The sequence below is a fragment of the Bos indicus x Bos taurus genome, chromosome 8 (assembly GCF_003369695.1).
Source record: "Bos indicus x Bos taurus breed Angus x Brahman F1 hybrid chromosome 8, Bos_hybrid_MaternalHap_v2.0, whole genome shotgun sequence".
Lineage (NCBI taxonomy): Eukaryota > Metazoa > Chordata > Mammalia > Artiodactyla > Bovidae > Bos > Bos indicus x Bos taurus.
In genome coordinates, this window is record NC_040083.1 from 61467650 (window position 1) to 61492163 (window position 24514).

The 24514-nt window shown below is 46.3% G+C and overlaps 1 protein-coding gene across 1 annotated transcript in view; it reads left to right on the forward strand.

Moving 5' to 3' along the window:
• The first annotated feature begins 9417 nt into the window (after positions 1-9417).
• FRMPD1 (FERM and PDZ domain containing 1) overlaps positions 9418-24514 on the forward strand; it is a 108943-nt gene continuing 93846 nt past the window's right edge. Inside the window, exon 1 of the mRNA XM_027549688.1 lies at positions 9418-9523. The gene's annotated coding sequence lies outside the window, so the exon portion shown is untranslated. The remainder of the gene's footprint in view (positions 9524-24514) is intronic.

A 24514-nucleotide genomic window follows, 5' to 3' on the forward strand; every position in this document is an offset into this window, starting at 1 on the left:
AGCTTCTGTCTTGTTAGGCTGCTCTTTCCCACTCGTTTGACAATGAAGATCAGGCTTTCCTTGAGGCTCTTTTTGTCTGTCCCTACTGGCATTTCTTAGCTGTGGGCTTCTCTAGTACTCAGTCTGGGATGTATAGGAGGCAAAAAGAAAATCTAGGGAATTCATTGTCATGTTGTTCATTGAGTCCTGAGGTCCCTGGCTGGTCTGCTTTCTCTGTCATTCAGAGTTTTCTTATGTTTGTTTTATACGTTAGGGGTTTAGGAGGAATAGGGAGAAATGTATCACCTCCATCTTGTCCAGAACTGGAATTCCTAGGTGTGTAATTTAAATTACTACTGTGTACCATTAATGAGTCTTTTCTACCTGAAAATTCCATTTTCTCAAATTATAAAATTCCAATTTTCTGGAATTATAAATTATAAAATTCTCCTATTACTTCTTTGGCTGTTGCATTGTTCTTTTCTTATTTTTGCTCTATTTGGTACTGCTGTTATTTGCACGACTCCTAGATACTTCATCCACTTTTTTTTTTTTTTTAATATTTCCCTCACATTTCCATTTCTTTGTATTTTGGGATTGGTTCTGTGGGATTGTTCTCTCTTTTAATCTTTCAGACCATTAAATCAATTTTCAGTGGTGTTCATTCTATTCTTTGCTTCCACAATTGAAATGTTCAAATTTGAATTTTCTTTTACATCCCAAAACCATTTTTACTCATTCTTATTACTTTCCCCCCAATCTCTAAATCCTCTTAAAAATCTTATTTTCAAAGCTTATTTTGTCTTATTTTAAATCTGTCTGAATATGAGTCCTCTCTTTTAGTTATCTACCTTGGTCTTTCTCCTGTAAGTGATTGAGCTCCCTAACTCAGGTCTGTGGACTGGTACCTCCTGTCAGATCAGCAATGACATTAGATTAGAAATAAAGTCACAATAAATGTAATGCTCTTGAATCATCCCCAAACCTTCTCCCCTACTCCTGGTCCATGGAAAAACTGTCTTCCACAAATCAATCCCTGGTTCCAAAAAGGCCGAGGTCTGCTGCCTTAACTGATCTCTGATCTGCCCTGGCTACTCATACCAGCTCCTGGGCAGGTCAGGCTCTTGTGGCCTCTTGGGTATCAACAGCTGAACAGTTGTGAAAAGGAAGAAAGATTGCTATTTCTCCAGTGACCTGGTGGTGAACAAGGCTGGTCGGCTGGCCCACCAGGCTGAGGTGATGTGGGAGAGATTCTTGGAATCTTTAGACACTCCCAGGATGAACGGGGAAGGATGGGGCTTCTGTTAATGTGTAAGTTGTTTTCCATACAGGGTACCTAGTTGAGAGAATATTAGGAGCTAAAATCCACTTGTTGAGCTGTTTTTGGAGCTACATCTGCCTGAAAGAAGGAAACATTACTTCCTCATTTGCACAAAAGCATCTGAATGTGATGCCTTTTTGTAACCCACATGTAGATGCTGTATAAGCTAGTAGTGGCCCTGGGAGGGGTAGTTTGACTTACTTGTGACATTCCCCTCTAGGGAAGCAAGCCCCAATAGAATTCACTCAGCACTCTGTGCAGGAAGTGGGCAAAGACAGTTCTTTCTCACTGCTAAGGGGTCCCATTCAGTTGGGCCCAGCTGGGTAGCTTTAAAATTGGAAGCCTTTGCTGCACGTGTGCCAGTGAAGCAAGCACTTCCCAGGCTTCTGGGCCTTGGTCCTCCCTGCAGTTTTAAAAAGTGTGGCGGAGGCACCATCCTTCTCCAGTCCTGCACTGGCTCAGTCTCCCAGGGATGTGTGAGGTTTGCTTTAGGCCCCAGATCTAGGCCCTAACATCCTACCCTCTATTCAACATATGTCTCACAGTTTGAGTCACTTCTGCAGAGAGCTGGTTGAGAGAGACAGTGTCAGCTGTAGGGTGCAAGCCCCCATCTTTAGAGAATTCCCTTGGATAGTCATCCTAAAATTATTTAGGAAATTTTCCCATACTGCAATTCTATTGCAGTCATCTCCGTGTCCCACCCCCACCCCAGATAGAGATATATTATCTAGAAAAACCTGAACTCAAATCCCATTTACCAGATCTGTGACTTCATACACATCATTTGACTTCTCTAAGTTTGTCTTAGTTTCTTTGTCTGTAATAGGAGGGTCATAATGTTTGTCTTCTATAATTCAAGGAGCTATTGAAAGAATAAAATGAGACGACTGCTCTGTCTAATGCTTTATTAAACTGTAAAGTACAATGAAAAGGTAAAGGAGATGAGAAACGGGTGATGGTGACATCCGTCCCTGGGGCCGCGGGAAGCAGGGCAGTGGTGTGAAGCCATAGTCTCCCAGGAGAATCAGAGCAGGATCAAACCTGGGGGAATTGCAGCAGTCAGGATTGGCAAGACCAGAGTAGGGCCACCCCAGACACTGGCCACAACCTCAAGGACATGCCTTCTTCTTAGGAGCTGACCTTCCAAAAGCTGAAGCAGCAGAGGAAAAGAGAATTTTTAAAAGATTAAAAAGGAAAGGGTAAAGATGCTAAAACCACTCATATATTTTCAAAGCTGTCCCTCAGAACACTGAAAAATTTATCATCTAAAGAATGAGATAAAAATATCTGACAGGAGATATAAAGATCTTGAATATATAGTTTTTAATTGTGATAACCATTCCCTATGCAAATATCCCATCCTTTTTCTGTTTCCAACCAAGTCATTAAGTCTATCAAATTACAACAGATTAGAACACCAGTTTTATCAAGGATCAGAAAATAGGATTAGGAACAAGAAAATAAATTTAAGCAGGCAAGCCTTATATGAGAGCTAAGGTTTTCCACACTCCCTGACCCTTCCCCAAGAAGGGAAAGTAGATCATCTTTGGGAGAATGACTATGATAGGTGATCATGTAAGGTTTGGAAAGTACTGGGAGACTGATCTCTCTTTGCTAACACACAATGGACGTTCTAGCCTAACTTTCTATTCTAGATATTTTACAATGAACTGGACAATTCATTTTTAAGACATGAGCAGTGAATGTCTGCCTCTGTGTCCTAGAATTTTGGAAGCAAGAACATGTTGTTTTTATGTCATTGTTTTTCTCTGTAGGGCAAGAATTTACTTGTCCTCAAGAGGTAATATAATCCACATAAGCACCCGGTTTCTTCTGCAGACAACAGCAGACCTCTCTTTCAACTTAATAATATTTAACTTCCTTAAACTCAGAGGATCATTTGGTTTAGGACTCAAGAGACATTGTTTGTCAGAAGGTATCATTCCCTCCTTTTACGGAAGAGCCCAAAGAGGTAGTGTGACTTTCCTATAGCCATGTGGCAAGTTTAAGTACAGAACTAGGTTCTAGACCTGCAGGACACAGCTTTTCTATAAGCAGCTGACCACAAATGCTGGTATGGATGTTCCTAATGGTCCTGCTGCAGTATTCCAACTGTCCATGAGTCTTGGCTCAGCAAAATCTCAGTGACACTATCTTCATTATAGTTCACTGTTAACTAGAGCTTGAATATTAAAAACATGTCACCAGTTTATGTAGTGTAATAATACTGTCTTAACCAAACCATTCCATTACCTAACCAGTCTGGATTTATGTTTGAATCACTACACTTCAAAAGGCGTGAGTTGCTAGGAGGGCACTCAACAATGCTGAATGAATGACCACTTAGAGGCTCATTAAGGAACTACGTCATTTTAGATCTAAAAGAGACCTTGCAGGTCCTTATGTCTACTCCTCCTTTCTTCTGCAGCCTGAGGAGTGAGGGCATTTGAGCAAGTGGCAGAACAGAGCTAGAACTCCCCAACTTTTCTCTATTTCCCAGACCAGCTTTCTTTTCTCCACCTGCACTGCTTTTCATTAATTTGATACAAAGACATTAAAATAGCCAGTTTACTTGTCTGGTAAATAAAAGTAGTGTTTCTAACATCTCATTTTAAAATGCTACTCCATACAAAATGACAGGGTCAGGTTGTTTTTTTCTTAATCCTGTGGAATTTGATCATTCTGATGAAGAGCAGAAACTCATCCTATATCACAGCAGACAGTAAAGCTGAAACTTGAAGCAGTAAATGATTCTATTTTGGGAACAAGAGATATAAAGTCAGGAAGAGTTAGGCATTCTAAGAAGGAAATTATATAGGAAAGCTTACTATTAAGTCAGCTCTCCAAAGTATTTGAATGAAAAGGAGATTAATACAGATAAGGGGAAGGTATGGGCTCTTAACAGATGACAAACGGCACATTCATGCCACAGAGAAAGCAAACTTTTAGCTGAAATGGTACTTATGGGAAGTAAATTCAAACCTCAGATGTTTTAGTCAGGAAGTCTCATTAGGATGCTACATAGCTCCTTATTATGGGTTATTACATAGTGTCACTAAAAAAAGAAAAGACATCTGAGAGGGACAAGACACGACCAAATAGCAATTTGAGAAATTTCAGTCTTGCCATGAAAGTGAAAGTGAAAGTTGCTCAGTGGTGTCCAACTCTTTGCAACCCCATGGACTATACTCCAGGCCAGAATCCTGGAGTGGGTAGCCTTTCCCTTCTCCAGTGGATCTTCCCAACCCAGGGATCAAACCCAGGTCTCCCACATTGCAGGCAGATTCTTTACCAACTGAGCTATCAGGGAAGCCTTGCCTTGCCATAGCTTGCTCTATAATAATATTGGATCATTAAATGTTATCCTCTCACCAAAAATGACCTCAGAATGACAGAGATTAAACAGAGCTATCATTGTTGAAATGACAGCTGTTAGGGTAAAACTCTTCTGAGAATCTAATATGTATTTTATTCACTGATTTATTCATTCATTCAACAAATATTTATGGAGTTCTAGGAAGACAAACGCTTCCCTGGTGGCTCAGTTGGTAACGAATCCACCTGCAATGCAGGCGACCCGGGTTCAATTCTTGGGTTGGGAAGATCCCCTGGATAAGGGAATGGCAACCCACTCCAATGTCCTTGCCTGGAGAATTGCGTGGACAGAGGAGCCCGGGGGGCTACAGTTCATGAGGTCACAGAGTCAGACACAACTGAGCAACTAAATCACCACCAACCACCATCAGGAAGACAAAAAGAAGATAGTGTCTTTTTCTAGGAGGTCTCAAGAAGACAGACATATAAGTAAACCATTGTGGTGAGGTATGCCTGGTACTTTATTTGAAGAATAAACCATGCGCTTTTTGATGTTCATTCAGCAAGTGTGTCCAACTCTTCACAACCCCATAGACTGAAGCATGCCAGCTTTCCCTGTCCCTTACCATCTCCCAGGGTTTGCCCAAGTTCATGTCCATTGAATCAGTGATGCCATCCAGCCATTTCATCCTCGGTCACCCTCTTCTCCTTTTGCCCTCAATCTTCCCCAGCATCAGGGTCTTTTCCAGAGTCAGCTGTTTGCATCAGGTGGCCAAAGTATTGGAGCTTCAGCTTCAGCATCAGTCCTTCCAAGAAGTATTCAGGGTTGACTTCCTTTAGGATTGACTAGTTTGATCTCTTTATAGTCCAAGGGACTCTCAAAAGTCTTCTCCAACACCATAGTTCAAAAGCTTCAATTCTTTGACACTCAGCCTTCTTTATGGTCCAACTCTCACATCTGTACATGACTACTGGAAAGACCATAACCTTGACTATACAGACCTTTGTTGGCAAAGTGATGTCTTTGCTCTTTAACACACTGTCTAGGTTTGTCATAGCTTTTCTGCCAAGGAGCAAACCAAGCACAGCCCAGGCACAAACAAGGGACTGGGGGGACCTCAGAGAAGAGAAGATGTTTTTGACCAGGATTTAAAGGCGGAAGAAAGTTTGGAGGGCTGTGGTAAACCCGGGGAAGTAGGGAAGCCTCCCCAGTGAGGCAGTAGCTTATGCAAAGTATTTCGCAGTATGGGATGTAGAATCCTGGGTGAATCCCAGTGCAGCTACTTTAAAACTGTGGAATCATAGGTAAGTGATGTTCCTTCTTGGAGCCTCAGTTTCCTTCACTGTAAAAGGAGTGGAGCATAGTAATCCTCACTGTGTATTCTGATTATAAGCATGACTAACAGTGCTAGCTACTGTTTCATCTCTAATAGCTCTTTTAGAACATGCCTAGGTTGCAGGTATTCTTATTAAGTTCCCCCCTGCAGAGGAAGAAACCTAGAACTGAGAGCTTATGGAATTTCCCCTACATGACACAGGATAACACGTGACTTCTTTGGGATTTGAACTCAGGCGGTTGGGCTTGAGACTGTCGGTTTTAGCACTGGGTTCTATACCTTTTATTACATGAGATATTGTGTGTAAAGCACTCAACCCAGTGTCTGACATAGAGTAATAAATTAATAAATTATAGCTGCTTTTACTATTGTAAAATATGATTGCCCTAGGAACATGAGGTCTTTGGTGTGCAGGTACAGGGTGAGGTGGGGATGGGACTGCAGCAGTAATGGGTTGGATCACTGGGGACTTCATGCCATGCTAAGGAGTTAGAGCTTTATCACCAGGCCAAGAAGGAAAAATGGCAGTATCTTCAGCAGGAGAGTGACATCAGATTTATGGTTTAGAAAGGTCACTGGCAGCATATGGCAGCACTTGGTGAAGCTGTGCTTCACTAAGAAATGATGAGGCTCCAACTAAGGCAAGGGCAGCAGGATAAAGAGATGATGTGTATGAGAGATGTTATGGAGACGGAGTTAACTGGACTTAGTGACCAGTAGGATATGAGGGCCAGGAAGGTGGAAGAGTCTAGAATGTTCCTTTGGTTTCTGGCTTAAGTCCCACCACCAGTTGAGATATGGAAGCAATGCAGTAGGGGAAAGATGTGAATTTGGTTTTGGCTCTGTTGAGACTTGGAGACCTGAGGGGCATTCAGGAGTTGCAGCAGCCAGTGGTGTCTCTGGGTGTGGAGCACAGAAGATCTCAGTTGAAGATTAGAATTGCAGTGGATGGAACTTCTCAGTGAGGGTGAAGAGAGACTAGGGACCAAGAGGGGACACAAGCAACCTTGGTATTTAAGCAACAGGCACACCAGGAAGGCTGAAGGGGTATGAAGGATCAGATGGCAGTGGGAACCCAGGGTTTAAAGGCGAAATTGTTTATACAGATATACATAAAGCACCTGAAGATGCAGACACTTCTGGTATGGGCAGCTAGGACACTGAGAGGAACAGGACAAAATTCCATGGGCAAAATTTGTACTCACTGGACAAGAAGTTTGAGTTTTATTTTCTTTCTTGACAAGTGAGCTCTTCTTTCTTTAATCTACATTAGGGAGAGTAATTTGGTTATTTTTATCTATAACACATAATGTTAAAGCTTAAACTTTAGAGATAATTGTAGATTCACACTCAGTTATAAGTAACAATATGGAGAGGTACAAATTTAACTTTTTAGCAGCTGACTTTATTTCCACCATGGCTTCAAAATTTTCCATTTTTGTCCACTTTCCCTAATGGTGCTGATGGTGGGGGAAGAACTCTGTACATTCTAACTAGTGTGGAGATGGGCCAGGGAAGGAGGCCTCAAGGAGTGAAGGGCTAACTTCACTCCTGGGGCACTAAGAGAAAAGGGAGTTTTTGGTGGAGGTACCTAGGACACATTTTAAAGATGGAGCCTCTCAGGAGAGAGTTTTTGGATAGAAGCCTGGATTTGGGAATGAACCATGAGATGGGGTAGGTGCTGAAAAGCCTTTCTTCATCCAGGCCAGGTGGGTTCCAGGTCCAGCTACTGCAATGCAGCTGGGTGTTTTTGGGTATGTGTGTGGTGGGGGTGAAGGACACACTTTCAAATTTATATTTGTGCTCCATTCCACCACCAAAATAATCTAACATGCCAAACTGATGTCCCTTCTAACATGCCAACCTAACACACCACTTCTAACATGCCCCTTCCCTACTCAAAACTCCCAGCATGGTCCCTGCTGACTTTGTTGCTTCAGCCCTGGACTCCTGCCCTTCCCCACTGTGCTTTCTCTAACCCTGGGGTCTTTGTTTCTATGGTCTATGTCTGGAAGGCTTGCTCCACACTGGTAACTTTCACTGGCAACCCCCTTGGCCTTTCAGGTTTCTTTTTGGAGGGCATCTTCTCCAGGAGGCGATCTTTCTTCAGCCAGTGCAGGCTGCCATGCCTCCTTGGCCCCCGAGGATCACACTATGGTTACAGAAACTGCACTGTATTAGCAGTCTGCCAGGCAGTACATTCTGTGAGAGTAGGAACTGTGTTTTATTCGAGGCTGAATCTCCGGTGTCTAACAACAGTACAGGGACCTAGAAGGTGTTGAGTAGGTATTTCCGCAAGAAAGAGTTCTGAGTATCCATCCTGCAAATGGGTAGGATGGAAAGAGAAGCGATAGGACTGGAGCCAGTGGAGTGGGTGGGTGGCCAGGGAGTCAGAAGAGGGCTGAATGCAGAGTCCTGAGGGCACCCCAACATTTTAGGGCTTTGGGTTTTGAGGAGCCCTCAGGAGAAGGCGATGGCACCCCACTCCAGTACTCTTGCCTGGAAAATCCCATGGACGAGGAGCCTGGTAGGCTACAGTCCATGGGGTCGTGAAGGGTCGGACACGACTGAGCAACTTCACTTTCACTTTTCCTTTCATGCACTGGAGGAAATGGCAACCCACTCCAGTGTGCTTGCCTGGAGAATCCCAGGACGGGGGAACCTAGTGGGCTGCCGTCTATGGGGTCGCACAGAGTCGGACACGACTGAAGCGACTTAGAAGCAGCAGCAGCAGCAGCAGCAGCAGCAGCAGCAGCAAGAAGACTAGGAAGGAGTGGCTAGAGAGATCAGAGGAACCAGCATCCCAGAGACCAAGGAGTTTGCAGAGGCAGGGGAGGTGGTCCATAGTGCCAAGGTGGACCCACCCCTTCTACCTCTCCTCAGCGCGAGGGCGTGTGTGTGTGTGTGTGTGTGTGTGTGTGTGTGTGCGCGAGCGCGCTCGCGTGTCTGTGGTGGTGGTGTGGGGGACAGTCGGGATCATCTGTGTCCCTAGAGTCCCGTGTAGCTGGAGCTCTCTTCAAAAGGCCTTGGAGTAAGAGAGCCTGGGGAAGGGAGGAGTGAGAAGGAAATCGTGACTCTTCTGGGTTCTAGTTCTGGCTGTACCGCCGCCGGTCCGGGTGAGCCTGGGAGTCCCTTTCTCTCCCGGCCTCAGTCTCCCAGTGGATACCCGGCGGACGCTGCGCGCCCAGGCAGGAGCTGGCCAAGGCCGGCGGAGGCAGGGCCCGGGTGGGAGCGGGACCGCCCACTGCGGCGGGCCGGGACCTCCGGGGCCCGCGGAGGCGGCGCGCAGGGCTCCTCCCCCGGGGCGGGGGTCGCGGCGCCGGCAGCTGGCAGCCCCGCAGCTGCAGCCTCAGCACCTGCCGCGGCCAGACGGCGCGGGCGGGCGCGGCCCGGCCGTGCGCCCCCCTCCTCGGGCTGCAGCCGCGGCGCGGGAGGCGGAGCCCGAGCCGATCCCGAGCCGAGCCGCTGGCCGAGCCTTGCCCGCGTCCGTGCCGCCGCCGGGCGGGGCCGCCCCTAGCCGAGAGCGTCAGCCCGCCAGGTCCGCGTCCGCGCGGGCGGCGCTTCCTTGCAGGTAAGGGCGAGGTCCCGGCGCCGCAAAGTTTTGGGGGGGGACTGCAGGTCCCTACGCCCCGGGCCTGCGCCTCCGGGAGCTACAGACTGCCTGCCCCCGCAGCTTCCTCCGCGCCGCCCTCCGCCGTGCGCTCCGCTTGCACCACCGGCCCCTGGTGACCCACGCCCGCCTCCAGTCCTAGAGCCCCCACTCCTAGCGGGGGGCGCGCGTCCCGGTCTCGCTCAGGGCCTGCGGTGGTTAAATCTTTACACAGTATCAATGTATTGCTTAAGTTTTCGAGATCTGCATGGCATAGTGCAAAAGAGCGGCAAACCGGCCGACCTGAGTTCAAGTGCGCCCACGGCCAGCGGCCAACTTTCTGAGTGACCGCAGACCAACTCGCCCTACCCCGTCTCTACGGCCACACCTGGACCGGGAGGGGTTTGCCAGGGGCGATCACCTGAAGCGTCCTGCCTTATTGCCACTTAGTGAGTCGTGGGGCACCCCTGAGTGTCTCAGTTCCACAGCTCCTTGGGGGTGTAGAGAAATGTTGGGACCTTACAGAAGTCAATCTCAGGGGTCAAGTTGCTAACCTGCAGCAGCTCTGGCTGAGCTTTAGGAGGAGTGTTGAGTCAGCCTTTGGAAATAGCGGATGCTCCCAGGGCGGGGAGCCAGGGGGCCCCTGGCTTCTGGTGGCTGCTCTGCCATTCACTGACTATGTGACCTTGGGCAAGTACCCCCTACCAGTTTTGCCACCCATAAAAAGGTGGGGGCGGGTGTTGAGTTCACTAGCTGATCGTTGAGATCCTTCGGCTATAAACCTGATGAAGTGAAATCTCCTGGTCTCTGTATTTGGGGAGGGACTATTTCACCAGGAATCCACACAGCACTTGCAAATAGGCGTTTAGGAAATAAAGGAGACATTGGCAGTTTGTTTCGAGTCCTGAAATAGACATGGTAAGGATTGGTGAATGCTCACCTTTCCCCCTTCAGAGCTTTGGACCATCATAAAATATTTAAGGGCATAATGATTTGTTTTCAAAGTGGCTTGTAGATCAGGAAGCATTTCTGTTTGTGAGTCGGTTATTTTAGTAAAAACCTCAAATAGTTGTGTGGGGAAAAAATAATTCACTGATCTAAGGGTCCTAACATAGAGGCCAGCATCTCCTAGTTTCTAGTCTAAAGCCACAGACTAAGATGTTTTCCAATCAAGACAATTTGAAATCACTTATAGACCAGATATCCTTTGGTGGATGTTCAACATAGCTGTGATTGGAGAGGCCAACAGTTAGGCAAGTGCGTATTTTCCAGGACAAGTGAGTTCTGGTGCATCCACAGCAGAACAAACTCAAGGTGGCTAACTGTGACATCCTAGCAGTTGAACTTTGTCCTTTGCCCAGTCTCTTACCAACACCACCCACCCCCCATCTCCTGCTTGTGCTGCAATTAGTGACTCCCCAGTGTGTGGGTGAAATCCATTACTATGAAAGGATTCTTATGGAAGTGATTTTATTATTTGATTTCCTTCCTAGACTTCCCGGTTTTAAGTTTCAAGCTTTATGAAATCAGAGGACTAATGAGAGTGTGTTTTGGGACTGGAGCAGGAAAATGGCAGAATTGTGGCACATAAATCATAAATTTGCCTTTCCTGAACAATACTCTGTAATTGAAGCTAATTTGTTCAGAGCCTTCGATCTCTCAGATGCCTTCCAGTGCCACCAGTCTTTCCCCTCTTCATTTTTCAGTGGTTCAGCAAGAACTTTCTCAACTCATTCTGGAGGAAACAAAGAGGTAAAATACTGATGGGCTCTACCCTCAAGGAGCTCAGATTTTAGTGAGAAATAAAGAGAAATAGCACAGGGCATTCTGGGAGCTAAACCCTGGGACCTCTGGGAATGTCATGGGGAGTGAATTCTAACTGGGGAGACTGGGGACATGCGCACCATGGAAAGTGGAAGGAAGAAGAGGATTCAACAGGTGGTGAAAAGTGGAAAGACCACTTTAGATCACAGCACTAGAATGAGCAAAGATACACAGGTAGGAAAGCACAGGGCCCAGACGAAGAATAGCAAGTCTGGTGGAAGCACAAGAGAGGGCAGAATGCCTCAGAGCAGAGGACAGTGGAAAGTGATTCAGAAGGCACTGACCCTGGGCTGGGATCCACACTGGTCTGGGGATGTTGGACCTCTGAGCCTCACTTTTCTCCTTTTTCAAAGGGGAATAATAATAATTCCAGACTCACAGGGTTAAATGAGGTCTTGTGTGTAAAAGTGTCTAACAGAGTGTTTGCGTACAATGAGTGTTTGATAAGTTAGTTCCTTTTAATAGCAGATTCATAGGCAAGTTCCCTAAATGTTGGAGTATGTAAATAGTACTTTTGTTTTAGCAATCTGTATTGTGTTAGAGGGCTTCCCTAATAGCTCAGTTGGTAAAGAATCCGCCTGCAATGCAGGAGACCTGGGTTCGTTCTGTGGGTTGGGAAGATCCCTTGGAGAAGGGAAAAGCTACCCACTCCAGTATTCTGGCATGGAGAATTCCACGAACTGTATAATTCATGGGGTTGCAAAGAGTTGGACATGACTGAGAGACTTTCACTTTCACTTTTCGTTGTGTTAGAACCCCTCCACCAGGACGGAGTTCCTATGACAGTGTGATTTGTATTCAAGATGCCTCCTGATTGAAGGTGTGGGGGCTTTTTGTTCTTTGGAGGTTGCTTGGACCATAACTGACATCAACAGCAGCCAGTGACCTGCAAGTACTGTTCAGTGGTGGAAGGCTACAGAGGGATAAATTGGAAGACGGAATCTCTGCCTCCCATAAGCTTATCATTAGTGCTCAAGGACCTGGGTCTGGGGGACTTGACTGCCAGACACAGTTATAAATAGATCAGTCTTGTCCATATATACTGGGAACTGGGTGCCCGCTCTCATCTGCCTAGTGTAGGGAGGGGCATTTGTAGTAGCCAAGGAAGAAGAAGAGGACAGGGGGGTAAAGGACAGCATTGCAATACCTGGGTAGCGCCATGTAGCATCCAAAGCACTATCCTTCATTTGCTTATTCAATAGTTATTCATAGAACATTCTCTGTACCAGAGAATTATTCTAGGTGCCCCAGGAATACACTGGAACAAAAGGCAAGATCCCTGCATTCCTGGAGTATATATTCTAGTTGGACAAACATAATAAACAAACAATACATAAATAAGATAATTGCAGGTGGTGCTAAGGGCTGGGAAGGAAATAAGCAGGGAAATGTGAGAGAAGGTAGGTAGTGGAGTGCTCCATTTGAGGGTGGGCAGGCAAGGCCTGTCTGAGCCATGGAGAGGCAGCGAGAGAGGGAGCCAGTCATGCCTGAAACTGAGAGAGGCAGCCCAGCTCTGGAAGAGGTGGGGTAACTGTAAAGAAGTGTGCAGACTCTGGGGCCACACCGCCTGAAGTCCTGGCCCCCGACAACTAAATATATTCCACGGTCAGGTTATATATAGTCTTCTGGGTTTCTTCATCTATAAACTGGGGGTAATAATCCTACTTGATAGGGTTGCTTTGAGGATTACATGTGTTGTTATATTAGAATAGAGCCAGGGATGTAGCAAGCTTCCAGGCAGAGGGAACAGCAGATGCAAAGGCCTGGAGGTCTGAAGGAACTTGGTGGGTTCTAGGCCTAGATGGGCTGTCTGGACAGATGTCATCTTCACTGTTATTAAGGAGACTCTGGAGCAGGTTGTCTGCCCCTTGAATGTAAAACTATGTTTTTGGAGTTTTGGAAAGAGACACATCCAGCCAACCACCCTCTCACCTTCAGGACTGGGCCCCGGGGGTGTGGTGAGCTGCTGTTTCTGCTTTGGGATGTCTCACTGTAGACCCAGTTCTGCAGGTAAGGTGGAAGCTGGTCTGAGAGAACTGGCCACAATGAACTACAGAGGCTGGAGCCCTCAGGCATCCACGAGTCAGTCTGCTTTGGTGGACACAGTTCAAGTTCATTAAAGTTGTTGACAGTTCACTTAAAAAAAAAAACAAAAACCTTGTCTCTGCATCCCTTCCCTGTAGGCTCCTCCTTTCCTCTCTGTCCCTCCTTCACTTCTCTTTTCCCTTATCTCCTCTCTCTCTCTGCAACTCTGTAGAGTAATGCCCATGGAGGTACCCAGGGCACCCCCATAGATGTGCCCAGGGGAAGCTTGACTGGGGCTGAGCCCGTGGTGGTATCAAAGCTAGCCTTGCCTGCCTGCTGTGGGATCCCCGATGGCCAGCATTCCCCTCCCCCTCCAAGCCAGGAGCCGCACAGCAGGGGAGAATGATCATCTTGTTCCCTTGATCCCTCCGTCCTTAAATCTAATCACTCATCAAGTGATTTTTTTACTTCTAAAGTCTCTCTCAAACACATCCTCCTCCTTCCACTCTCTCTCTGAGTGTCAAACTTGTTTCTTCTAACATGTGGTCCAGAGGCCTTCAGTGGGTCCCTTGTATATGGGGAATGAAGTCCAGGGACCTCAGCCTAGCAGACATGATGGGCTGTCTTCATCCTGCCTCAGTCCCTCTTCTCCTTCACCCTGTCCTCCATGCATAATCCCTACCCACCGCACCCAGGGCTAGGGCTTTGCTCATCCATCCATATGGCCCCTCTGCCTAGCATTCACCTCAGACCTGGTGGTCTTGCCCTCGCCTGAAGGCCCAGCTCAAATCTGATTTGTCCTGGGAATTGTCTTCCTTATCCCCTTGTCCCAGGCAGGATCTTCATCTTCATCTGACCTCCCTTCTGCAGTTGGTACCTGTTATGAAGCAGCATCACTGTCAACCTTGAAGGATTCTGTGTGTGGCCACTTGTGTATTTGGCCATGGCCTTGAGAAGTCCTTGGGAGGGTGGGCATAACCCCCCTCTTACCTCTACCCCACAGCCCTTCTCACAGAGCCCAGCCCTAGTGATGACTTTGCCATACTGGAGTAACAGAAACTGGTGATTTTATGAGTTCTGAAATGGTTTGAATCAGGCCAGAAACATGATGCTAATGCACAGGGGGTGTGGTCCTCAGCTAAATTCCCTTGTGACATTCAGATGCCTCGAAATGTAGGCCCTTCATTTGGTGAAGACTTGATGTAACCTCAGAGATGAGTCTGAGTTTAGCTTATTCAGTATGGCCTATATTATTAAATGGGCCTCCCTGGTAGCTTATTGGTAAAGAATCTACCTTCAATGCAGGAGATGCAGGTTCGATCCCTAAGTTGGGAAGATCCCCTGGAGAAGGAAATGGCAACCTGCTCCAGTTTTCTTACCTGGGAAATCCCATGGACAGAGGAACCTGGCAGTCTACAGTCTACTGGTCACAAGCACATAAGTGTCAGACACAACTTAGTGACTAAACAACCCATTTTAATAAATATGCTATGTAAAATTTGAAATTTCAAGTTAGACAGACTTGGTAATAATTGTTCATATTGTAGAAGGATTCTGCCCTATACTCAAAGATTTGATGTGGGAAACTTTCAAATACCAAGCATGCCTGTGTACTTAATACCAATCAGTATATAAAGTTCTGATTTATGCAAAGCTGTTGTAGCTGTACTTCTACGATAGTCCAAGATACACACCAAACTTACCACACATTCATGGAAGCAGGGTAAAACAGTCTTACATTTATTTTGGTAACTACAGATTATATTATGCAGCTCTGCAAATGTAAGGATTTTTTACAAAGTTAACTCTCTGCTTGAAGGACCATGGGCAGCCTGATTTAGTGCCTGGCTGATCGATGTGAGGGCAGTAGCAGTTATGTTCACTAAAGTGAAACAACATTTTCAGGGACCCACTTGATGTTTGGAGACCTTTTTGCCAGTGGTTAGAAATGGTTCAGGCTTCCAGTCATTTCACAAAGTGGCTGCTAAATGATGTGTGTGCTTAACACTGGTTCTTATGGAAAAAAGAAAAAAAAGAAGGAAAAACTCTAATTACAGGCTAGAAATGGTATGGTGGTAAATCTAAAAGTATGAAAGTGTGTTCTTTTGACCTCTCTTGAAGAATGATTGGAGAAGCTCAGCCTTTTCAGCAAAAGCGTAACATGGCAAACTGTCAAAATCCTGAACAGAAAGAGCTTCAGAGGAATTCATCCGGATGCAACAGTGCTTAGTTCTCTGAGACTTAGACTTAAGAGATGACAGATGTGCAGGCAGACGTGAAAGGCTGCACTTCCTGTTCTCTGAGTATCCAGAATGTAGGGTGTAGGCTAGAACTTGTAACATCCAGTGGTAACAATGCCATCCGCTGTCCCCGCCGGGGTCGACATGGTTAAACTTCTGGGCTACTGCTTCGTAGTTCAGTTTATTCCATATATATGATTCAGAAGGGTGCAAGAGGAAAAGCAGTTATCAAAATAAAGATGAGGGTGCCGTTTATTTGTTCTTACGAAAGTAATTCAGTTGGTAGCTGGAGTCTGTGTTCTCTCTGGTTTTCACTGGAGAAGGGCATCAAGCCCAGGCTGTTCAGGGCTCCTCTGGGACTGGTGCACGTGCTGTTGGCCCCTGGCCAACTTACAGGTGATGTCTGTACAGAAGTATATATTTTTCCTCTTCCTTCCTCCTTGGGAACGAGGGACATTTTGAATATAGAAACAGGAAGAATTGATTGTTTCTTTTTGGAGCTTATTCCTGGGTAGTGGCAATACTCAGTGCTTCACAAAAGCTGTGTAATAAGTTTTAGTGAGAGCGTTCCCTGTCTGTATGCCGAAAACCTAGATTCACACAGGATATTTTAGCCACAAGGCACAGACCTTCAAACAAAGTTGCCAACCCTGAAGAAGATCAAGTGTAGCCTTTGTTTGGCGCAGGAATTTCCCTAGCACACCCAGCCTCTGCGCACGGACCTGCCTGTCCCTGAGGCATTCCTAGTCCCTTGTCAGTTGGCTCTGATTATTAGAAGGTTCTTCATTATGCTGAACCCAGCTCTTCCTCCAGGCAACAGCTGCCCCATTGGCCTTGATTCTGCTCTTTGAAGCCCTGTACAAAAATCCATTTCTTTTCCCATGACAGCCTTTTTAGCCATTTGGACATTCAAAGACAGGGATAAGTTCCCAGAGTCTTTACTTCTTTAGTCAGAATGCCCCCAGTTTATCCAGTCCCCTGGAAAAGACAGAGCTGAGAATTGGACACAGCTGTGCAGGTGGGGTTCAGGAGCCTCACTTCAGAGTCTGTCCTTGTATTAACATACCTGTGGCCCAGTTGGGCTCCCTGTGAGTCCCTGTTTTTCGGTCACTCAGTCGTGTCCGACTCTTGGTGATTTCATGGACTGCCACATGCTAGGCTTCCCTGTCCTTCACCGTCTCTTGGAGTTTGCTCAGACTCATGTCCATTGATTCCATGATACCATCCAACCATTTCATCCTCTGCTGTCCCCTTATCCTTCTGCCTTCAATCTTACCCAGCATCAGGGTCTTTTCAAATGAGTCAGCTGTTTGCATCAGGAGTTTTAGCTTCAGCATGTGTCCTTCCAATGAGTATTCAGGGTTGGTTTCCTTTAGGATTGACTGGTTTGATCTCCTTGCTGTCCAAGGGACTCTCAAGAGTCTTTTCCAGCACCACAGTTTGAAAGCATCAGTTCTTCAGTGCTCAGCCTTCCTTATGGTACAACTCTCACATCAGTACATGACTACTGGAAAAACCGTAGCTTTGACTGGATGGACCTTTGTCACCAAAATGATGTCCTGCTTTTTAATACGCTGTCTAGGTTTGTCATACCTTTTCTTCCAAGGAGAAAATGTCTTTAATTTCATGGCTGCAGTCACAGTCCACAGTGATTTTGGAGCCCAAGAAAATAAAGTCTGTCACTGTTTCCATTTTTTTCCCCATCTATTTGCCGTGAAGTGATGGGACCAGATGCCATGATCTTAGTTTCTTGAATGTTGAGTTTTAAGCTAACTTTTTCACTCTCCTCTTTCACTTTCATCAAGAGGCTCTTTATCCTCTTTCCTTTCTGCCATAGGGTAGTGTCATCTGCTTATCTGAGGTTATTGATATTTCTCCTGCAGTCTTGCTTTCAGCTGTGCTTCATCCAGCCCAGCATTTTGCATGATGTGCTCTGCATATAGTTTGCTATCAGCTGCTTCTTCTGGGCTTTACATGGGCCACTGGGGACTGCACGTTGGTGTCACAGAGACCAGGTGGGCCATGGAGGAGTGTCCCGGATCAGTGGCTGACACAGAGCGGCTCTGGGTGAGTCTGCCCCCTCTCTGTCTGGGACTCAGATCCCTCATCAGTCCATGACTCCATTACTTTTCTCTGGCTGCTGTGACAAATCCCCACAACTTTGACTTAAAACAACAGGAATCTATTCTCTCAATAGTTCTGGAGACCAGAAGTCTGAAATCAGGGTGTCGGCAGGGCCATACTCCCTCTGGAGGCTCTAAGGAACCATTCTGTCTCTGCCTCTTCCAACTCCTGGTAGCTGCTGGCACTTACTGAGTTGTGGCTGCTTCACTCCAGTTTCTGCTTCCTTAGTCACATTGTCTCCTTCTCTTCCATCCATCAAATCTCCCTTTGCCTCACTTTTATAGAGACATGCGTGCGTGCTAAGTCATTTCAGTCTTGTCTGATTCTTTGCGACCCTGTAGACTGTGGCCCACCAGTCTCCTCTGTCCATGGGATTCTCCAGGCAAGAATACTGGAGTGGGTTGCCATGCCCTACTCCAGGGGATCTTTGCAACCCAGGGATCGAACTCACCTCTCTTATGTCTCCTGTATTGGCAGGCAGTTCTTTACCACTAGTGCCACCTGGAAAGCCCGATAGATTAAAGGCCAACCTGAATAATCCAGGATAAGATCCTTAACTTAATGCAGTGACCCTGTTTCCAAGTCAGCTAACATTTTCAGTTTCCTGGGATTAAAGCGTGAACATTTTTTTTTTAGTGGGCCTTTGTCTACTTTTTTTGCTTTTTTTTAACTCTACTTTTTCTACTTATGTGACTATCCTTCTTCTTCTTCTTCTTTTTGCATTTTTAAGCTGTATTTTATAGATGAAGGAACTAAGTATCAGGGAAATTGCCTAAGCTAAGACCTCTTCACTAATACGAGGTGGAGCTGGGGTCAAATTCAGTTCTCCTGACACCTCTCATGACTGTTCGTTCTCTCAATTATATTTGGATCCAGCTCTCCAGGTCAGCCTTGAGTCTTCATTCTGCATGTTTCATGTCTCTTCCTTCAGCATCATGGCTGCTACTCTGAGGGTGCTGAGCCTGCTCTAATCCACTCCACCATAGATGTAGGAGGGGCTCACGGATTAGGCTGCCAGGGAAAATGCAGGTGTTTCTAGTCCACCTGTCATCTTTAGGCATGCTCTGGCTGATCAGGGGGAGTTTTTATCAATGTAAAGCAGAAGCTGTGTCTATTAAAATATTCATTACCAGGTCTTAGACTTAGGGGAGATCCCACAATGAACATGCTCTGGGTAGAGAAGGGACATGTAGAGGAAGACTTAATGTCCTTGAATTTCCCCTCTAATTTAGTCCAAGTTTGACTCACTGAACTCGAGGGAAATTATTTATATTGTCAGTGCCCAAGTTCATGTCTCTTTCTATCAGTGATGAGGCAATGGTGCTTTGCTGCGCTGAACGTACATTGCAGTGTGATCTTCTTGCCCTTCAGCTAGCTGAAGTTCACAGTCCTTTAAGTGGGGTCTTCCATCTGCTGCTGGCTAATGAGCTCTCCAAATGCAATGCACAGCAAAATATGCTTCCCTGCCCCTCCAAAAGTGTGTGCACCACTTCGTTTGTACTTGACATTCCAGAGTACCAGAGAGGCCTAGGGCAAGCAGGAGTGTTGGGTCTGTTGAGGCAGGTGGGAGAGCTGAGAAGAAGCAGAGGGAAGGGAGCGGCTGGGAGGACCTGGCACCGAGCAGTGCCAGGCTCTCTGCTTGTGGCTGTCACTGCTGATCTAGGATTATGGCTCACACCTGCCCAGAGCGGCCTCCTGGACCGCTGCTCCACTCAGTTCAATATGCTTTGCTAAGAAAGGCCTGTGTGGGGAAGGGGACAGGAGGGTTCAGGAGGGGAGTGGAGACAGGTGAATCAGATGGCTGTTGCCCAGCCTGGAGGAAGTCAGTGTGGGGCAAAGTGCTGCATGTTACAGAGACTAACAGGAGCCCAGCAGAGGGCTGGCCATGCCTCGGGTGACGGCTGGGAAGGCTTTGAGGAGGGACTGGCATTTGAACTGAGCCCTCAGGGGAAAGGCAGATAGAGCAGTCCACCCAAAGGTGCCCTCAGTTGTGTCCCCATCAGGACCCTAGATTGCCCCCTTCCTGGTCATCCCACTGGACATGACCTGGATAAACCTCAGGTCTGAAAGGGACCTTCAGTTCAGTTCAGTTCAGTCGCTCAGCCGTGTCCGACTCTTTGTGACCCCACGGACTGCAGCACGCCAGGCCTCCCTGTCCATCACCAACTCCTGGAGTTTACCCAAACTCATGTCCATTTACTTGGTGATGCCATCCAACCATTTCAATGTCCAGTAAAGCAGATATTCCACTTTACGGCTTGGAGCCCTAAGGGCAGAAGAGGGGGAGCACGTCAGAGATTTCTACTCAATTTATTTGCTGGATGTAAAGAACATCAACTTCCCATTTTGACAAGACTTGTTTGGTGTAGCCGCTTGGAAATATCCCCACATCAAAGTGTCCTGCGTTGTCTGGGAGGTCTCTTCCAAGCTAGGAGAGCCCTCCTCCCCAACTCTGTCATCCCTCCTGGATAACACTCCCTGGGATCTGTGGTCATGGGGTGTTTCCATGTAACCTGCCCCACTTGACTGTGAGCTTCTCCCAGGTAGGGACAAGCCTGGTTCAATCTAAAGCCAAAAAGAGGCCTGGTCCTGGGCAGAGGCTTGTCATACAGTGTTGACTGATGAAACCAAGGGCTATGGTTCTGATGACTGCCTTGCTTGCATCTGGCTCCCAGCTGCCCCATTGCTTTTAAGTCATCAGTGCTATCCTCTAAGTCGAGGGCAAATATGGGCCTCTTGTTTCTCTGTCTTATACCTGTTTCTGCAGTGGGTCTAGCCTGTCAGCCAAGTGCTCGTGAAGGGTGGTGCCTGCTCTCTGCCTTTTCAGAGGGTGGGGAGGCTGCAGACCTAATATTCAGCATCTGGAGCTGCTGCCTGTCACCCTGAGATATGGCCAGGGCTACCTGTGACCTCACGCAGTAGCAAGCACCTGGGCTTTGGCCTCAGTCAGACCCAGGTCTACTAGCTGTGTAAACTGAGACACATAATTTACTTGTTTATTTAATTGATTATCTGTGAGTGTTAAACTTATAGAAGACACAGAGAGGACAGGATTGCTGTTTTCTACCTGTATGTGGTTAAATATTCAATAAGAGTCAATTTCCTTTTTATATTATCTGAAGGGCTGTCATGGAGAAGAAAGATAAAGCTTGTTCTCTGTGTTAGAGGCTGTCCAAAACCAAAGTTAGTTATCCCCCAGTTTGTCATCCTTTCTAAGTTCCATCAAACCCCTCAGCCTCCTAATTTCTCAAGCATTGCTAACATCTTTGATTTCTTTCTCTCTTCCACCTGCTATTTACCACCAGCTCTCTGTGTATTTGGAGAAGCTGCTTCCCATGTCTGAGCCTCTGTTTCCTATATGTCTATGTTAGTCACTGAGTCATGTCCGACTCTTTGCAACCCTGTGGACTGTAGACCGCCAGGCTCCTCTGTCCTTGGAATTATCCAGGCAGGAATACTGGAGTGGGTTGCCATTCCCTTCTACTGGGAATCTTCCTGACGCAGGGATCAAACCTGGGTCTCCTGCATTGCAGGTGGATTCTTTACTGAGACACAAGGGAAGCCCATATGTGGACTAGATTATTTCTAGGGTCCTTTCCAGCCCTCCAGTGCCACACAGCCATGGACTTTGAGGAGATATCCCACTTCCAAGGGTAGAGAAGCCCCAGAAAGATGGTAGGAGCTATGAAATTGCATTTAGAATCAAACCCCATACCTGCCAGAGCTGCTCAGAGGGCGCAAATAAACCTTGTACACACCAGGACCCACAGAGACTGACACAAAACTGTGTTTGAGTGTCTCCTGCAGAGGTACGGGTCAGCAGTGGACTGCTGCAGGGGCAGGGCATCTGGGTGCAGTAGACCTGGGTATGGCATAAGCCCTCTTGGAGGAGGTCACCATTAACCCCACCATACAGCTACCAGGGCTTACACAGAACTGAGGAAACAGACTTTTGGAGGGCACAAACAAAACCTTGTGTGCACCAGGACCCAGGAGAAAGGAGCAGTGACCTCACAAGAGACTGACCCAGACTTGCCTGTAAGTGTCCAGGAGTCTCAGGTGGAGGTGTGGATCGGTGGTGGCCTGCTGCAGGGTTGGGGGCACTGAGTGTAGCAGTGCATGCATGGGACCTTTTGAAGAATGAAACCATTATCTTCATTGCCTCCACCATAGTTTGGCCTCAGGTCAAACAACAGGGAGGGAACACAGCCCTGCCCATCAACAGAAAATTGGATTAAAGATTTACTGAGCATGGTCCCACCCATCAGAACAAGACCCAGTTTCCCCCTCAGTCAGTCTCTCCCATCAGGAAGCTTCCATAAGCCTCTTATCCTTCTCCATCAGAGGGCAGACAGAATGAAAACCACAGTCACAGAAAACTAACCAACCTGATCACATGGACCACAGCCTTGTCTAACTCAATGAAACCTAGAGCCATGCCTTGTAGGGCCACCCAAGATGGACAGGCCATGGTGGAGAGTTCTGACAAAACATCGTGCACTGGAGAAGGGAATGGCAAACCATTTCAGTATTCTTGCCTTGAGAACCCCATGAACAGTATGAAAAGGCAAAAAGATAGGATACTGAAAGATGAACTCCCCAGGTCAGTAGGTGCCCAATATGCTACTGGAGATCAGTGGAGAAATAACTCCAGAAAGAATGAAGGGACGGAGAACACCCAGTTGTGGTGATGTGACTGGTGCTGGAGGTAAAGTCTGATGCTGTAAAGAGTGATATTTCATAGGAATCTGGAATGTTAGCTCCATGAATCAAGGCCAATTGGAAGTGGTCAAACAGGAGATGGCAAGAGTGAACATCAACATTTTAGGAATGAGAGAACTAAAATGAACTGGAATGGGTGAATTTAACTCATATGACCATTATATCTACTACTGTGGCCAAGAAACGCTTAGAAGAAATGGAGTAGCCATCATAGTCAACAAAAGAGTCAGAAATGCAGTACTTGGATGCAGTCTCAAAAATGACAGAATGATCTCTGTTCATTTTCAAGGCAGACTATTCAGTATCACAGTAATCCAAGTCCATGCCCCAACCAGTAATGCTGAAGAAGCTGAAGTTGAATGATTCTATGAAGACCTACAAGACCTTCTAGAACTAACACCCAAAAAAGATGTCCTTTTCATTTTAGGGTTTTGGAATGCAAAAGTAGGAAGTCAAGAGATACCTGGAGTAACAGGCAAATTTGGCCTTGGAGTACAAAACGAAGCAGGTCAAAGGCTAATAGAGTTTTGCCAAGACAATACACTGGTCACAGCAAATACCCTCTTCCAACAACCCCAGAGAAGACTCTACACATGGACATCACCAGATGATCAATACTGAAATCAGATTGATTATATTCTTTGCAGCCAAAGATGGAGAAGCTCTATACAGTCAGCAAAAACAAGACTGGGAGCTGACTGTGGCTCAAGTCATGAACTCCTTATTGCCAAATTCAGACTTAAATTGAAGAAAGTAGGGAAAACCACTAGACCATTCAGGTATGACCTAAATCAAATCCCTTACGATTATATGGTAGATGTGACAAATAGATTCAAGGGATTAGATCTTATAGACAGATTACCTAAAGAACTATGAACGGAGGTTCATGACATTGTACAGGAGGCAGTAATCAAGACCATCCCCAAGAAAAAGAAATGCAAAATAGCAAAATGATTGTCTGAGGAGGCCTTACATATAGCTGTGAAAAGAAGGGAAGTGAAAGGCAAAGGGGAAAAGGAAAGATATACCCATTTGAATGCAGAGTTCCAAAGAATAACAAGGAGAGATAAGAAAGCCTTCCTCAGTGATCAATGCAAAGAAATAGAGGAAAACAACAGAATAGGAAAGACTAGAGATCTCTTCAAGAAAATTAGAGATACCAAGGGAACATTTCATGCAAAGATGGGCTCAATAAAGGACAGAAATGGTATGGACCTAACAGAAGCAGAAGATATTAAGAAGAGGTGGAAAGAATACACAGAAGAACTATACAAAAAAGATCTTCATGACCCATATAACCACGATGGTGTGATCACTGACCTAGAGCCAGACATCCTGGAATGTGAAGTCAAGTGGGCCTTAGGAAGCATCACTATCAACAAAGCTAGTGGAGGTGATGGAATTCCAGTTGAGCTATTTCAAATCCTAAAAGATAATGCTGTGAAAGTGCTGCACTCAATATGCCAGCAAATTTGGAAAACTCATCAGTGGCCACTGGACTGTAAGAGGTCCATTTTTATTCCAATCCCAAAAAAAGGCAATGCCAAAGAATGCTTAAACCACCACACAATTGTACTCATCTCATGCGCTAGCAAAGTCATGCTCAAAATTCTCCAAGCTAGGCTTCAACAGTATATGAACCACAAACTTCCAGATTTCAAACTGGATTTAGAAGAGGCAGGGGAACCAGAGATCAGATTGCCAACATCTGTTGGATCATCAAAAAAGCAAGAGAGTTCCAGAAAAACATCTACTTCTGCTTTGTTGACTACACCAAAGCCTTTGACTATGTGGATCACAACAAACTGGAAAATTCTTCAAGAGATGGGAATACCTGACCACCTGACCTGCCTCTTGAGAAATCTGTATGCAGGTCAAGAAGCTACAGTTAGAACTGCACATAGAACAACAGACTGGTTCTAAACCGGGAAAGGAGTACGTCAAGGCTGTATTGTCACCCTGCTTATTTAACTTATATGCAGAGTACATCATGAGAAATGCTGGGCTGGATGAAGCACAAGCTGGAATCAAGATTGCA